Below are 6,000 nucleotides of genomic sequence, written 5' to 3' on the forward strand. Positions count from 1 at the left end.
AGACAGTTTGATATTGCTGCTCAATTGGTAACAGATATGTCATATCATATGTCCATGAATAACGCTTATGTTTATGCCACCATTTTCCAACTTTGGTTAACCTGGCAAAAATTTGAGCATAAGTAGGAATCCCATTCAAATCAAATTAATGCTCTCAAACCAATTGTAATTGTTTTTACCTGGACACACTTGATCTGAACATCATTAGTTTGAACCATTGATGCTACAGTGATGTGTGCTCACAGCTACTGATGATATTTCTCCATTATGATTGGTGTCCTCTCCTTTGAAGTAAAACAATTTGCTATATAGGTCACTAGAATTGACTTCCTTTTAAGTACAACTGTTGACATTTATAAAGTGGAGATACATAAATAGAGTTACCAGCAAGTATAGCACTGCTTTTGTTTAAAAGTCATTTTGGTCTTAAGTTGCAAAATATTTTTACTCACTACTTGAATAGCACAAAGTGGGTTTCTATTTGGAAGATTTCTGTTCATATGAGAGTAAATTGCACCACCATAAAAGGTAGCACTGTTATTTATGAAAAAAGCATTAGTAGATTCATGAATGTAGAGATGTGATAATGAATCAAGTCGAATAGCAGCTCCATGACTAGCTTTGTTGTTATAGAAAACCATTGTACCATTCAAATGAATGTCACTGTTGTATGCTTGTATTACTGAGCCTGTTATATTTTTGAAAATGTTATTCTTTCCATTGATGTATACAGAGGCTGCATTAACAAAAACTATTTTTCCAGCATTTAGAGCTGTGTTAAAAAGATTGTCAAATACTTGTACTATAGCTACTGATTGCAAAATGAAGTACAAATTTTTGTAGTAGGGATGCACATACCCTCTATTTGTTTCTGAGATTATAAATGGATCACGAAGCCCAATGTAATTTTGAGAATACTTGAAATTAAAGACATAAATTTTTAATTTGCTTGATATGTCTGAAGATGTAATGACGTGAAATATGGAATGATTGTATGGATTTGAAGGAATGTGTGAGCTAAAGTCATCATCAAACCGATATTGGTAATAATTATCATGTGCCAAACTCTCTGCTATAGTGATTATGTCCCAAGGCATATTAAATGTACTTTCAATAGAAGTTGGAACAATTCTTGTATATACCATACAGCCTATTCCAAATGTTCTTCTTCCATTAAGGATATTGTGATAAAACTGAGAGTGTGAAATTGTAACATTGGCCTTACCTATTGGTGCATCACTAAATATTAATGCTAATCCATTGAAAACACCACCAATATCTGAACTCCAATATGTATGTGACAAGAAAACAGTAGCACAGTAATCTCCTTGACTAAATATAACTGTCATACCAGCTGCAAAAGCACTGATTGCTTTAGGCTCCTCAACATGGACTTTAGCAGCATTTGCTATATCATTATATGGTACTAAGTTTACATTTCCCTGTAAATTCATTTTGTTTAAGTGTACATATGTATCTAACACTTCAGTTCTGTTGTCCAAATTACTGAAATACAATATAAGTTCCTGATCCACCACAACTTGGAAGTAGATTTATAGAACACAGCCCAATGCCAGAAGAAGAACTGATGTTGACATTAATAAGAGTTGTGTTTTTATTAGGATTAATTAGAAGAATAGCAAAGCCAAAATAGTTGTTGATATCAACCCCAACCATAATAATATCAGAGGAATAACTGATAAGTAATGTTACTGACTGATCCTCATGAAAGTAAAAAGCTGTATCATTAGGATAGAGGGTACTAGTTGATGGCATTGGTCCTCCACACTGTGTTTATGTGTACATTTTCAATCAATAATCCACTAACATTATAGAAACCAAAGCCAACAGATACATAACTATTATTATGATGACTGCAAGTAATAGTTGCAGGAGTTTTGATGTACTACGTATGGTAATATTTGATGTGTTAGTAACCAGACAAAAGGAACTTGAAGACAGGATGTGATGTACATCAGTAGAGAGGAGTAGCTGAGTGTCTGGTAGAAGAGAGCTATCTGGATCACAAAGATAACTATTTAGAGCATCAGGTTCAGTTAGAAAAAAGTTGATAGAAAGAGTTACTTGTAAATTGAACACCAAGATTAGTACCATAGTATATGAGCCATTACTTGTCTGATCTGATAAGAAATGATATATTTATATATGTTAACTTATAAATCAAGAACTTGTTAGAAGTCTTATATTGTATATGGCATATATGACTAAAATTGTATGCATTAACAGTTATATATATATCAATGTTTGTTATGATGTTAGTTATAGCTATGATAACATTAATCTTAAAAGGAAAATGTTGACAGTTTTTCATATGCAATTGTTTATATTTGAACTTGTTTAAATTAACTATTTAGACTAGCACACTCTAAGAATAACTATAAATGTTGTTCTTTCAGTTTTGAATCATGCTCAGTATGTGGATATATCAACTGCTATTTAAATTTACATTAGATGATTATAATTAACAATAATTATCCAAACAGTTAATTCATTGGCGTTATGACCATGAAATTAGTACATTACTTGTGTAAACTAAAGAATGATATTGATGTCATCACAACTATACTGCTAACATCTTACATCTCTGTATCCTTCCTTTACCAACTTAGTGTGAATTAACAATGTCATGTATTTTTAAAAATTTGGGTTTGAACAACTTAATATCTAAATTGAAATTACAAATACTACATAAATATTTAGTAATAGACTATATGTTGAACTGTCAAATCATCTAATGGACTAATAAAAAAAGAAAATTAACACTTATCACACACCCACAAGGACGTAATACAATGTAATTATTTTAATAGAATGGTTATTGATCATCAAGAGAAGGAGAACAAATAAAGAGAAAACTACAAGAAGCTAAGAGAAAAATATGAAGAAGTTAGGAGCCAATATGAAGATACTGTCAAGACTGCAGAGCAGCATTTGTTCTAAAATTGAGACTGAACGTTTTTCTGCTGAAATGAGAGAGAGAAAATTCAAAGAAACTAACCGAAGAAGAAAGACAGGTGAGATATATTCAGTATATAGTTGTAATAGTGTATGATATAGGAGAGTTAACCAAGATCAGATAAGGCAGAGTTGTCTTGAAGCTTGGAAACAATTAAAGACTATTCACACTGCCATTAAAAGAGAAGTGGAATCATTAAGGTTGATATGCTCTGCCCAATTTGTGTTTAACAGCAGTTTTGTTGAATTCAATAATGTCATCATCCTGTGTTGGGTTTGGTCTTGTAGTTTACACTTTTGCAAGTTTCATTGAAACATTTCTTTTTTCTTTGCTGTTTTTTCTTCCCTAATTTTTCTTGTTTTTACTATATAAAGACATTTTATACTGCTTATAAATAATTTTGTGTCAGTTAGTGAATGCTTGTACAAGCATTCATTAAACATATATAGACTATTTGTGACATCAAATCATTGTGGTATGCAAAGAACACAATTTGTTTTATATGAGATTTCTAGTTTAGTACTTCCAGGACAACTTGTGTGTATTGAATGGTATAACGTATTTCTCTGTACCTTATTCCTAGCCTGAGAGATAACACTGAGTCAGAGGTCAAACTAAAATTTGACAGTGTATAACATACTTGCCACACATGATCATGTACAATAAAGTAAAAGATAATATAGTTAGTGTTACCTTAGGAACATTTACTATGTGAAAGTCTAGTTTTAGTTTATTTTTATACTCTATAGAGTCTGAACCAGAGTTTAACTAAACGTATCAAAGACCATCACAACATTTGTAAACGAGCAGTTCTACATACTTGTATATATTTTTATCATTTTGTTAAGAGAAGAGGTTACCTTGGAACACTAAATTTTGATTTTGATAAGAAATCATTAGAAATCATTGTGAGTTCATTCCAATTTAAGTTTACTTGTAATATTGCTTACATTCATTTGTGGATAAGCTGGATATTTCTGTAACTTCAATTTTGCAGCACATGTATAGGCTAGAGTGAAATTTATTGGCACATTATATATAAATGAAATGCTCTTTCTCATCCAGGCTCTAGTGTTTTAGGTGACATACCATCTTTAGAAAGTCTTGGGTTCAAATTCATATCTAGTATAGTTTGTGCTCATGTTGTGCCACATATCTGTTTCCAAATTTAATGAATTACAGTAATTAGTTGATTTAGTCTTATATGTATTAGCAACTTTAGTATTTTTAAGTTTAAAGTGCACATTTACTGTTTATATTCACAACAAAGTACCTAGCTATTACAAGTTATTGCCATAAGATGTTGTCTACTTTAGAAGAGCAACTTATATATTTTGTTTTAGGTCAATGTGAACAAACAGCAAGCTACAAAAATATCCAATATCTTTTGGCGGTGAGCGCTCTTTTGCTATTGTTTCTTTCATAATGGCTCTTTGAGAGGCCATGGAAAATCCCCTTTCGTTGTCTTGATAAATTTGGTGTGTCTTTATGGATCTAGTGAATCCTCATAATATATATGTTAGGAGGACCTGAATCAATGCAAACAAGGCAGTTTATATTTTGACTCCACAGAAGATGAAGTTTGGACTAGATTTTGTAAACATTAAATAGACCTTGTTTACTGTCTTACTGAGTATTAATGCAGAATTGTGTAACACAAAGAATACATTGACTGAATATATGTTACTAGACAGTAGTTATAGTCATTACTAACCTAGCCTGTATAAGAGATAGTTGACATAATAGAAAAGTTATCTATTGGAAGAGATTGGTCTTGATACACTTCTGTATGTATTACCTTAACATAGAAATGATACTTCATATTATCTTATATAAATTAATCTATTAGTCTTACCTCTTGACCTCTTCTTCTGGGCTAGAGATTGGGGGTCTCCTCAAGTCCTTAATCAGATGAGACTGGTTTAGGGATGAGACTACTACTACCAGGAACATTAGTAATATCTAAAGTAGGTTTGTATACTTCATTATATGTTACCTGTAAAATGTGTATATAATAGTACAATGGAAGTATATATTTACTTTATATTATTTTTATTGTATTAATCATTAATTTTGTCATGATTATTTTAGTGTCTATACCTCTTTCTCTCTCTCTTATCTCTTATCAAGGATAACTTTATCTCCAATTTGTAACAAGATCAATCCAATATTAAGGAGATATGATAGCCTTGTCTTTTTCATTTTCACTGGTACTCACATTAGTGGTTTAAGAACACACACAGTAACAAAGATAAACCTTTCAGCAACTTCATAAAGGTGAATATATTAGGAGTATAGTCGAAAAAACAATTTTTTTACAATTTTTCAAACTCTTTAACTGTGAAATGATTAGTTGACAACCACTTTAATTTAAAAGCTATAGTTTGTTCTTATAGAGGTTTATGACCTATTATTTAAGCTTATTTTGAGTACTCAGAAATTTCTCATGGTAGTTTTGTTTTTCAAGCTTGTATGGTTGAATGTCGGGGTAGTGTATTTGTGAGCTTAAAATGGTCAGTAATGTTAACTGGTGAACAATGTTTATAAACTGCAACAAAAACATGTGCAAAGCTCTTTGCTTCTTGAATCTCTTTTTCAAGTGGATAAGACAGAATTAGTAACTGCTTGAGGTTGTCAAAATCAATACCAGCTGATTTGACCTCTTTTTGAATTGTTAACACTAGACTACCTAATGATTTTATTTGCATTATTGTCAATTCATTATACTTTATATATCCCCTAGTAGAAGGAACAAAGCTGTCAGTATTACTAGTAACTGTTGCTACAGATGATCCACCCTCTTTTTTTACAACTTTTTAGAGACACGTCCATTAGTGGAGATATAAGGACACACCCTTCACTGGAGGTCTATTACTATATATGGTATATCAAACAATTATGATTATAACATGTCAAAAGTACATTGTTTTACATGTCACTGCATTTAAGATTGATCATAATCTTAAGGTATCATTGAACTAAACAATTTCTTGAACTTATAGTAGTTGCCATGTATCACTATA

The sequence above is a fragment of the Gigantopelta aegis genome, unplaced genomic scaffold (genome assembly GCF_016097555.1).
Source record: "Gigantopelta aegis isolate Gae_Host unplaced genomic scaffold, Gae_host_genome ctg2562_pilon_pilon, whole genome shotgun sequence".
NCBI lineage: Eukaryota > Metazoa > Mollusca > Gastropoda > Neomphalida > Peltospiridae > Gigantopelta > Gigantopelta aegis.